This window comes from Manacus vitellinus, unplaced genomic scaffold, assembly GCF_001715985.3.
Source record: "Manacus vitellinus isolate BGI_N305 unplaced genomic scaffold, ASM171598v3 scaffold_106_pilon, whole genome shotgun sequence".
NCBI lineage: Eukaryota > Metazoa > Chordata > Aves > Passeriformes > Pipridae > Manacus > Manacus vitellinus.
In genome coordinates, this window is record NW_021938827.1 from 254018 (window position 1) to 266186 (window position 12169).

General features: G+C 48.9%; 1 long non-coding RNA gene across 1 annotated transcript in view; it reads right to left on the bottom strand.

Moving 5' to 3' along the window:
• LOC108644282 overlaps positions 1-11239 on the bottom strand; it is a 23610-nt gene extending 12371 nt beyond the window's left edge. The window contains exon 1 of the long non-coding RNA XR_001923177.1: positions 11136-11239. This is a non-coding gene — a long non-coding RNA (uncharacterized LOC108644282). The remainder of the gene's footprint in view (positions 1-11135) is intronic.
• Positions 11240-12169: the final 930 nt, after the last annotated feature.

The following is a 12169-nucleotide window of genomic DNA, read 5'->3' on the forward strand; positions in this document are numbered from 1 at the left end:
TTTAAAAAGAAAAATATAAAAAATAGAAAATTTTTTTAAAAATTAATTAAAAAAAGGAAAAGGAAAGAAAAGAAATGGAAGGGATAAGCAGGCCACTCTCAGCAGAAGGTGAAACCTTCCCTGTGGTGCGGCGAAAGGTTCTGGCAGCCACGAGGGTTCTGCTGTTCACACCCAACCCGCTCACCAGGGTGGGCACGGAGCCACCGGCTCTTCGTCCACTGGAAACAAAGTCACAAAACGCACCAAGATCCCGTTCTTCTTTTTTTTTCCAGCTTTTTTCAGCGAGGAAAAAAAATAAATTATGGTTTCCCCCGGTGCTGAATGAGCCTGTTGTCCTCCAGGGAGGGAGAGAGGAGCAGAAGGATGGCAGAGGTGGCACAGGCCCCCCGTCCACATCCCCGTGACCCACCTGGCATCTCGGGATGCCCAGAGTGTATTGGGAACATACACGGCGTGGGATCACTGCCCTGCTCCTCCAAACCTTTGGAAAAACCCCGATGCCCAATCCCAGCCCCAAAAACACAAAGGCCCCTGTGCTGGGAACTGAAACAGGAAAATTCTGGGTGCGTGGCCTCATGCTCACCAAATGTTGGGATTGCAGGAATTGTAACTATTACAATGGGCTGTAAAGTGGAGAAATAGATGCATTGCAGAATTCTAAATATTTTGTAGCAATGCTGTGTTGATTAGCAATAATTAAGCGGTTTAGGATTATTGCTGTGTTTGGCTAAAAATTATTCCTCATTTTTTCTGAAATCTCCTGATTATTCTGTTGTTTTCTATACCTCCTTTTACATTTGATTTTTTTTCCCATCTAATTAAAAACTCTTGTTATTTAATCTGGAAGCTATTGAGAACAGGAGAAATAATCTGTGCAATGGCAAGAATTTCCCAGATTTTAGGGGTTTGGTTAGAGACACCATAAAAATCATTGTTTTAGAGTCAATCTGATGTGCTCTGAAATGCAAAAGCCCAGAACTACTGGTCAGTTATAAAAAAAATAAATCCTTTTGTTTTGTTAAGGTGGTCCCAGGCTGGTAAGGCCTCTGCAGAGTGTAAAATATACTCAAGGTTTGCACTTTAGAAAATGAAAAAAAGACTAAGCCCTTTCCCTACTAAAAAAGAAGAAAAAAAGGGTGAGGGAAAATAATAATAAAAAAACAAAAACAAAACAAAACAAAGAATAATATTTTTTTAAAAAAATAAAGCACCTGCAATTTGGTTTCTTTGTCTTCTGCCCCCCCAGCCTGCAGAAGCAGAAGCCTTGCTCTGCTCCACTCATCTCGTTTTGACTCCAAGCCCCAATTTCCAAGTTCATGCATCATTCCAAAACTGGAATTGGGTGGTTTTGTTTTAATAATTATTGTGAAATATATTTCTTTAAAAAAAAAAAGGAGGCAAGGAAAGCCCAGTCCTGTGCAGCAGAAGGGCTGGGGGTGCTGGTGGGCACAGCCGTGCCCAGGCACAGAGCTGGCGCTGGCAGCTGCTCCTCACTAGTGACTGATGTGCAACTGCCTCACCCTGGCGTGGGGCTGAGGGGACAAACGCCTTCGATGCTGCCTCACGAGCACCCAAACAGCACAGAAATTGTTGTTTCCCAGGAAGATAACAAGTCAGGAGGCACTTAACAGATACCTGGTGTCACGGGCACCCCCGGAGCTGCGGCAGAACGGACCTCGGGCTGCAGGACAGAAAACCAGTGTTGGGGTTCAGCACAGTGGTAAGTTAAGGACTGGTGCAGAAATTGCTGAATTTAAAAAGTCCCAAGTGGAGTCACGTGAAAAGGGGTTTGGCACCAGCTCCAAAAGGGATTTTAAAATTTTTACTAGTTTTTTTTATTTAAAAGGCCCCTGTTCATTCACCTCTTTTTGCCTTTTCTTCTCTGTCAAGTTTCACTGCTCACATCCACCTCTGTTTCAAACCCAATTGTTCTGCTTTTCCCTATTCTTGATGCATCTCTTTGGCCCTGGAAAACTCCCGAAGGCACCTGGTTGTGGCCTTTGGGCACAGGGTGAGAAAAGAGGTGCTGTGGGCATTTGCAGCCTCTACATCAGCCCATCAAAAAATTCAACTTTCAAAATGTTTTAATCCCTTGGCATTAGAAATCAACTGCCAAGTAACACTCTCCAGGAGTGTGTATCCACACAGAGGGTGGAATGGAGCCTGGCAGCTCCCACAGCTATTCCTTGTGTGGAGGGACCTGTAAGATCACAGGAATGAGGGAAAAACAAGAGAGGGGTAAAAGTTACAAAGGAAACATATTTCTTGTCAATAATTTCAAGCAGCTTCTCAGTGAGGTGCAGGGGCTGCACGTCCCATGGGAGATGAGCGACGGAAGCAAAGTGACTCCATACAGCCGCTTTCTTCCCCATTTCTCCCACCAGCCACTTGAAAAGCCACTGTCCAACCTTTCCAACATGCCAAGGAGTTTTCTGCCTCAAAAGTCCTATTTTCCCCCAAACCCCTCCTTGCCCTAGGGGTGTTTTCCAGGTGGGATGCTCTGGGCTTCACAAGGCCCTGCTGTGGGGAAAAGACAGGCTGGGAGAAGGTACTGCTGGTCCTTGAAGGAACCCAGCATATGATCACGAAAGGCAGGGACATATGGAAAACACCAAATCCCTGGAATGGGACGTGGTGCAGCAGGAACACCACCAGGGGTGACAGTCCCAGGTGCCCCAAACCAGCCTTCCCAACGGAGAAGAGTCTGGGCAAAACTGTGTGGCAAAACTGTGTGGCAAAACCTTTCGGTTTTCTTACCGAGTCTGTGGGTGTTTTAAGGAAGATCTGAGGTTTGGGCTATTCCAGACAGCAGAAGGCTTCCCTCCTGCTCGCCCACACCATCACTGGTCCTGCCAGGAGTGACCAGGGGACAATCCTGCACCAAGCACTTTTAGGGAGAATCCCAACTTTTCATCACTCCTGTTTAAGGGCAAGAGGAAAAGAGGAATTTTGCAGCAGCCATTCAAACCACCTTGTGATAGTTGATGCTCATCACCTCTTGGAATGCAACGGGATGTGGAAGCGCCCTTGGACCACGAAACAATTTCCACTGGGGAAATTTGGAGTTTGATTATTGGGCCTTAAAAAAAACATCAGTCAGAGGCTCTCGATACTGTTATTTTTGGAAACAAGGGCTCTCGATACTGTTATTTTTGGAGGCAGGGGCTCCAGATACAGTTATTTTTAGCTGGTTTAAACTCATCTCACCAAGCCCTTTTTTTAAAGCCAGCTCCCCAACCTTGCAGGGCCAAAATTTTTTTTTTTTTTTTTTGCCAGACTCAATTCTCCAGCGCCTGGGGCTGCCAATAATGTTCTAAAAAAAAAACCCTACCCCCTCCCCCCCCCAAAAAAAAAAAAAAATCAATCCCACCACCCTTTTTTTTCTAATTTTCCCAAAGAACCCGAAGGCGTGAGCACTGAGAGTCAAATTTGCCCAGGACCCGCGTTCCCTAAGAAAGCAGGGCTCATTCGCCTTCCACAAACTCCGCAGTGGCAACAAAAGTCCCTTTCAAGCCCTTCCAGACGCAAGTCCTTCAGCTCAATTAGTCAGGCACACAGAGACACAAAAAAGCCTCCCATTCAGGCCAGTGGCTGGCTGTGGAGGACAAGGGCGAAGAAAGGATCTTTCTCCCACGCTTTCACTGGGTGTCATAACAAGCAGAAAGCCCTCTTACGGGGGGATTATTGGAGATAAGAGTCCGATGGAGGGGCTGGGGCAGGAGCTGGGGCTGCAGAAGGAGGGGAGGAGGGGATGGGGATGGGGTTGGAGGTTGCAGCTCCCAAGGTCGGGTGAGCACGGCCGCCGACGGCATCGCACTCTATCCAAAATGTTTAAAAAAACCCCCGATATTCCCCCCACCCCGCGCACACACGCGCAGAGTAATCCCGGTTCTCCATGGCAACCCGCGCCGGGGCCATCCCTTGCACCGGAGGAGGGAGGCAGCTCTGCCTTCGCTCCGGCCTCTCGGCCGGCTTGTTCTGGTGCTGGCAGAGCCTTGGCTGAGGGGGCAGAGTGGCCAGGCAGCACAGCCAGGCTTCCTCCTGCTCCCCACCTCTCCAAAAATCAGTGGTTTTCTAAAGAGCAGCAAGGAGATGCACAGCTCGGTAGGAAAGCTCTCCCTCCAAAAACCCACCCCACCCTGCTGATGCTCCTGCAGGTGGATGGGTTTAAGGTTAAAAACAACTTTTGTTCATTAAAAACAAAACAAAAAAAAAGAGAGACAGAGAGAAGAAGAAGAAGAAAAAAGAAGTGTTTGTTAGTGTGTGTTAGTGGGTTTTGCTGTTCAAAGCCAAAACAAAGAGGAAGATGGGAGAAAATTCTCCAGAGAGTGGGCTTTGTCTGCAAAATTGTGGGGTGGGGCAGTGGCCCAGGGCCATCCATCCCCCGTGGTCCCTGTCCAGCCCAGCCCAGCATCCAGAGACCTCAAACCTCCCACCAACCAGAGGGGTTAATCCTGTACCTCCCCACCAGGCCCCAGCAGGGAGAAAATTCCTGGATACTGACAGTGCCCGGCAGGATTAATCAAAGTTCCTGAGTGAATTATGTGCCTAATTCCCTTGAACAATCCAAGTTATATTATTAATTCCCCATCACTCTCCCATTGACTCTATAGGTGGCTGTGGAGGCCAGTGCCCCTCCATCTCTTTTCAAAGATATGATTCCTCTCCCAAAACCAGGGCACAGAGGCAAATTCAAAGCAAATGCCAGAAAATTGGGGGTATTTTTCCTCCTGCTCAGCCCCAAGCCCCCACCAATTGCCACGGAGGGATTGCCACCACTTGTGGCACCGTGGAGGGCCAGGTGACAAGAACATCCAAGTTCAGCAACATTTTACAAGGATCAGGGAGGGGATATAAACTCTCCAGCTCAGGAGCGGAAAGCCAAGAAACCCTCTTGGAATACATTATCCCATAATTGTAGGGTTTCAAGCACTTTCTTCCCAAGCAGCTGGTGCCTGCTGATGCCAGAGGAAGGTTATTTGGCTCTGGCACATTCCTGCCCGGTTCAGCCCAGGAATCCCTAAAGCAATTCACTCCTAAGAAATACTGTAAAAGATGAGTATTTCACTCTTACCTAAAATAGCAGAAATTTACTAAAAGCCAGAGGAGGAGGGACAGATGAAACAAAGCAGATTCCCCAGGGAGAAATCTTCCTCCTTGCCAAAGAGCACCCAGTGCCTCCATAAGGGTGACAAGGATCTTGGGGACCCACTTTCCCCTCCCCAGAGCTCCCATGCTGATCCAGCAGAGCTTTTGTGGTTTTTTTTCAAAGGATGTGTTCTGAGCTTCCAGCAGGCAGAAACCTTATGAAGGTCAAATTAAACCTGGTTTACCTGCCTTGACCCAAATGCCACAAGGCCACAGGATGAGCCAAACAGGCCCCTTGAGCCACACACAGGTCTCGAGGCCAGGCCATCCCACCACACCAATGAGTGTCCAGTGTTTTTCATTCCCCACACTTATTAATCTGCCTTTTTTTCTCTTTTTCCTCTGAGAGCCTGAATTTTCTCCCTGTCCCAAAGCAAGGTCCATCTCATATCCTCCTCCTGCCTGTAAAAATTCTTCACACGAGACCCAGCAGATGCACCCGATGCGGATGCTCCCTCCTCCTGCTCCAGCATCCTGGCACTACCCCCTTTGTCCCTGCTCCAGCAGTACTAAAACCCCTGAAAGTAGAATTACAATGATTTTTACACCTAGCCTGGGCTGTCAAAGCCAGAGCTCAGGCCGCAGCCACCACTGCTGGATGAGGATTACACAGCTTAGCTGTACAGTTACAGATGCCAGGTCCAAGTCTGGTCTCAGCTGTAGCAGGATAAATCCTGGAGTTATTCAGCGAGTAAGAGACTGCGATCCACTGATAACCAGAGATGGACTCAGCCAGGAGCACCGATCCAAGACCTCCCCGTTAGCTTTACAGACTTCAGTACATGCAGACACCCCCCACCTGGAATCCCAGCCCCAGGATTCGGGGGGTCCGTCACAGCAGCTGGCCCGGGGCTCCTGAACCAGAATTTCTCAGGGCCACCACAGCTTTCCCGGCAGCAGATCCCGCCCGCTCCCGGCGGCTGCCACCCCTTCCCCTGCTCTCGCAGAGAGAGGCGGCGAGCAGGGAGGTGTCGGGACTCACACGCACACGTCCCTTTCTATATCTGTCCCTGAAAATCCCGCAGGGCAAGCCGGAATGCGGCCCCAGGACTATTTTTAGGGGCCCCCCGTCACGCTGGCAACGCTGTCACACAAGCCCGGGCCTGCAGAACCTCCCTCCGCGGCGGGCGACGCGGAGAGGCGAAGCTGCCGGCGCGGGCGGCGAGAACCGCGGCTCCGCTTTCACATCCGATCACCCCGGCTGCATCTGAGCGACCTGCCCGCTGGCGCCCGTCTCCTCCCAGCAGCCTGAAGACCACAGAGCTCATCATTTTCCTTGCAGCTGTACCTCCTCGGGGCACTGCCACCCGCTTCCCCCCTGGCGGGGTGCAGTGAGAGCCACCCGGTCTCGTTTTTGGACACTCAGCACCACGTTTGCAGCTTGGAATATTAAGAAATCCCCTCTCCCTCCTGCTCCTGCCGTACAGAGACCGGCGCCGGCTACTCTAAAACCGTCACAGGGTGGTGCAAAGCACCTTGCAAAGTGCTGTGGGTCGGTGGCCAGACCCATCGGCAAAGCCACGGTGGGGACAGGGCCGAGATGACCCTGCCCGCACCCCTCCTCGGGTCTGTACTCCGAAACGGGGGAGCCGGGGCCCAGAGCCCAGACGGTTAATTCCGAGCATCGCCCCAGCCTCCGTTCCCACACACCCGCCACTTGCTGAAATTAAAGCAGGGCCTGATCTGATTCCTATGGCGCCCACTCAGCCGGTTTATCATAATCCCGACATAAAAATCGTTCCCTTGAAAACGCTCAGGGGTTTGAAGCCCTGATTGTTTGAAGAGGAAAGACTCTGTTCTCGGCACAAAGACGCGCTCCCCTCTCAGCCCCGGTCCAGCGGCTGGAGGCTTCAATCAGCATTTTGACCCCCATAGGTACCGATGGCAGGAAGCCTCATGCTTTGCTTTGGCACAGAGATTCCCCCAAGCCCGTCCCGACCAGCTGGACCACACGCTACACAACCTTGACACCCCAAAACCAGCAGAGCTTTGAGGAGCAGTGCTGGGAGCGAGTCACTGCTGGCTGCCAGCCCTGCCGAGAGAGCGCCTTTAAAAACCATCCCCTCTCCCACCAAATCTGGATGCAACTGCTTGGAGGAAGGAATTATATCTGTATCTGTATAGATACACACATATTCCTATTGTATCAGCATGATTTCTTTGTGGTGGCACTGCAGTGCCATTCCACACCTGCCCAACCCACGGCACATGGGACTGTGCCGAGAGGGAGATGCTGGGGAGAGAAAGGGACAACATGCTCTAGGGAGACCTAGAAGGCTTGAGCCATCAGGGCCTCCTATTGTTTTCAGGTGAAAACTGGAAAAGACCAGCAGAAAATTCCTTCAGTGGGGAAATGTCTTTTTTCCTCCAACACCAAACAATCCCGACTATTTAAAAATATTTTTTAACTATTCTTAATCATTTGGGGGTGAGAATTTTCTAATATTAAATATTAAAAAATATAAATATTTTGTCCATCATAAAGTAAAAGTTCATATCCACTGGCAGCACCAACCAGCATGAGTATTTCTGCACTTTTGCCACTTTTGCCAGTCCCCTGACTCACAGCGCATCGTTCATATGATGAGAGTGGTGTGAAAGGGCTTTGGACTCAGCAACAAAATGCCCTGCTGCATTTCTGTATCCTTGGCATAAGCATTAAAGACAGGAGCTAAAGGGGATTTATTGAATGAAATTAATAAATTTCAATAATTATGTTTGTATAGGCTTGTTCTTCACAATGACTCACCGAATCACGGAAAAATTAGTATTGCATTTGCTCCTTTTTTTTTTTCCCTGCTCCAAGCTGCTGCTAAGCAAGAGAAGGGATGTGGAGAGCTGATCCCTTGCTCCTGAACATGCGAATGTGTCTCCTATTAATGTCTCCAGCAGTTATATGGCCAGAAGGGAGAACAGAGTAGACAGTGCTGAGTGTTAACCAGTCAAATCATAGTGTCCAGGCAAGCTTAAATGGCCACATGTAAACTGCAATTTGGATCAATGTCATGCCAATACACCGGGCTTACTGCTAGTGCACTCCAGAAGCAAATCAGAGAGAAAAGGGGGAAAAAAAATAAAAATCAGCTCTTTGCAAGACTATCCTAAAAGCCTTTGAGAGAGCCAAGCTCGCAGCCATGCAGCCAGTCTTGCCACTGGGAATGGCCACCCCCCACAACAAAAATCAAATTAAAAAGGAATCTCCACCCAGACGAAGAGCAACACGCTCCGACAGCACCCACAGAGCCCACGGGCCGTGGCAAAGCTCGTGGGACCCCCAAGGACCCACCAAATGGTCAAGGGGCAGCGAGCGGGGTGAAACTGGTCCCATTCGCCCTGCCAGGCTGGGAGCACAAAGGGATGGGTGGTGACCAGGAGATGCTTTAGCCCCATGGTGTCACCACGTCCCTGAGCGGGGACAGTCACAGCCATTTTAAGGGGAGTTTTTTGCAGCTCGAAATGAGGTGCACGGGCTCCAGAGAGCCAGGTCGGGCCTGGTGGGCTTTAAACCCACCCTCTCCATCACAGACCAGCACAGGCACATCCTGCCCCTGGGTCTGGGCCCACCACACATGGTTTGCCAAATTCCTGGCCGAGTTTCGTCCTCATCCCAGTTCGCATCCCCCCACTCCTGCCCGTGCCTTTGTTACAGCCAAGCAAGTGACACCATCAAAATCAGCCTATGGCAGTGCCACACGGACCAGGATTGGTCACCCAGGAACACCAAAAGATGCTCACATGGCATCGCTCCCAGCCCCTGATTGGAGAAAAGGCGCTTTCCCCCCCCCTTGAACGAAGACGCCGGCCAATGGGGGGTGGCACATGGCAGCTCCCCAGTGCTCACCCAGAGGAAGAGTCCCCTGTCCTCCTGGGGAGCCACCGCCCCTCTTCACACGAGGACTTCAGGCCACTGCTCAGTGCCGGTGTCTGCCCACAGACACATCCCAGTCCCTCAGCCTGGCTGGAGCAGCAACTATCCACACTGTCCATCTGGACCAGCAACGAGGCTCAGTCTGCCTGGGAAGGATGAAGGAGGAGAGCTCTGTGTGGTAACACCCCACTGTCACCAAAGCCAAGAGTGTCCAACCTCATCCTACGAGACACTCAGGTGTGAGTGTCCATGGAGGATGCTCTCTCCCCTTCCATGGAGGATGCTCTCTCCCCTTCCATGGAGGATGCTCTCTCCCCTTCCATGGAGGATGCTCTCTCCCCTTCCATGGAGGATGCTCTCTCCCCGTCCATGGAGGATGCTCTCTCCCCTTCCATGGAGGATGCTCTCTCCCCGTCCATGGAGGATGCTCTCTCCCCTTCCATGGAGGATGCTCTCTCCCTGTCCATGGATCAAAGCTCAAATGATTTCTGGAGCTCGCTCCCTCTTGCCCTGTCCTCTGCAATGTCCCCCTTTGACTGGGGATGAGCCACCTGGCCAGGAGAGCAGCACTTCACTCGCCCCAGGGAGGAGAAAGAAGAAGGCAACAAGGAAGAGGGAATCATATAAGAGCCTGTAAAAACTTCCCTTGCCACCACCGACATGGGCTGTGGGAACAGCGCCAGGAACAATGGCAGCACCCAGGTGAACCTCGACGGGAAGACAGAGAGGAGGTTTTCCCTAAGCTTTCCCCAAGAAGATCATTACATGAACTCCCAGTTAACACAGGCACTAAATTATTTTGAATTACAGGGCCATGGGTGAGGGGGAAAAATACCTTGTTTATTAATTTCAAGCAATCATATGAGCAGGATAAATCTTTCGTGTCACACGCAGCGCTACAGCCCTTCCCTGGATGAGGTGCCAAGGGACAGTTTCTTCTGCCCTTCTGTTTTTTTAAAGATCCTGATGAGCACATGAGCAAAACGAGCGGGTCCAGCATGGGTCAAAAGTCAGCTCATTTCTACATCTCTCACAAGAGGGTTTTCATAAAGTCACAAAGCTATAATTGCTCCTTTCCAAAATTAGTTCAGGTGCCGTCACCCGCATTAGCTCTTTATTATTATTAAGACCTTCCTTTTTTTTCCCTCTCCTTGGAATTCTGAGATTATTTTTTCTTAATCCACCATGAGATCTTTGTGTTCTTCTAAGCAACATCAAGACACCTTTGCAGATATTTTGCTGTATTTTGAAGGTAGCAATTAAGGCAACCAGTCTCACTATTAAAAATGAGTGGGAAGCACCCAGTTCACCTCTTTGATCCAAAATCCCCTTCTACAGTAAAGCAGGTAAAAAAAAAATCCCAGTTTCCACAAGGAAGAGGTTGGCACATAATCCAGTAAAGCGGGGTAAGAATCAGCATGGATTTGCAGAGAAGATAAATTAAGCAAAATCAAGTTTCCCAAATAGTCTCACACGGTTCCATACACAAGTTATATATATCTATATATTTTGTGAATCCCCAGTCTTGGAATCTTGAGTCTATGCAAAGAAATGTTCATAGACAAAGGGTTAAAAGAATAAAGAAAGTGTTTGGATAGATACTAGGGAAGAAAAACAAAGAAAACTGCAAGAAACCATTTTCCAAATCACCATATCCTTCTTTCTAATCCTGATATCAAGTTATAGCTGTCAGGGAAGAAAATTAAATGTATAACAGGTAGGGAAGAGTGGGGGAGGGAAGTAAAAAAAAAAGGAAAAAGAATCCAGTACTCGTATTTGCAAAACAACCGTTAATAAACATTGCTCTGTTGCTGCTTTATTAAACAGATAATCCAACATAGTAATCTGTATTGATTTATGGATTCTCTGATGCTCTACGACTGGTTATGCAATGAAAGTTCATCCTTGATCTGTAGTCTGGGTCCTAGACTTAACTAATTCATAATCTGATTGGAAGTTTTACTTTGTTAATTCAATTACGGTTAACGGCCGAGGAGAGAGCGGCAACATCCTTGTCTTTCTCAACACAGACGGTTTCTCCCCACGCCCAGAATTAGTAAACTCTTAAAATCACAGGAGGAAAATGAGTTCTTAAAAAAATAAAATAAAAAAATCCTACCTCAGGTTTTAATTCCAGACTCTGAAAGTTGTCTTTTTCCCCATTTTTTTTCTGCCTCTCATTTCCTTTCTCTTCCTTTTTTTTTTTCCTCTTTTCATTTTTTCTTTTCCTCCTCTTCCTTTTGATGAATTTCCTTTCTTCTCCACATCCTCCTCAGGCGTGTAATGGGGTTATTTTTACTTTCGGTTATCTAGCTTTATGAAGAATCGACACCACTCATACAGCTAGATAACCAAAGATAACAACCAACCCCTGGAGTCTACAGCATCATCAGGAAAAAGCCAACCTCCTCTTCTCCAGGGGTTCGGGGGCACGTGGCTTTTAAGGAATGAACGAGGGAGGAAAATGAATAAAAAGAGATGCAAATATTAGCAGCCAGATCCATAATATGTGCACACAGCTACAGCCCTGGCACTGTTCCCGCAGCCCAGCCAGCCCAGGGCACAGAGTCCTGAGCATCACTGGGACAGGCAGGATCAGGCCCCTCGGAAGCACAATTTGGAGCAGAATTACAGGATCACCACGCAGGAGCTGCCTATTTTCTGCCGAGTTTCAATTTGTTTCATTTGCAAACCAAATGATATTCTGCAGGTGCCGAGAATTAAGCCCACATTATTTTTAATAACTATCAAATTAATGCATTCAAACTGGTAATAATCAAAGCAAATATAATTTGCGCCCGCAACTTAAGATATGCAGAGAAGACCAAAAGGACATTTCCCCACCCAGAAACGCGTTTAACGCTCTCTAAACAAAATGACTGTGAGAAAAACCTGCCGGTTAATATAAATAATAACTTGTGATGCTTTGGGTTCAGCCAAGATCTGGGGGAACAGAAGCGATGAATAAACAGAGAAAACACAGAGGAAATGATGAAAGGAGGAAAGAAGGAAGGGAGAGACTCATGTTCGCGGCTCAGGACCCCGGCTCTGCACGGGGACCGGGACCCGCATCCCTCCGTTCGTTCGGGGGGGACCGGAGCTTTCCGCTGGTGTGGACCCGCATCCCTCGCCTTCCTCTCCCCGTATCCCTCC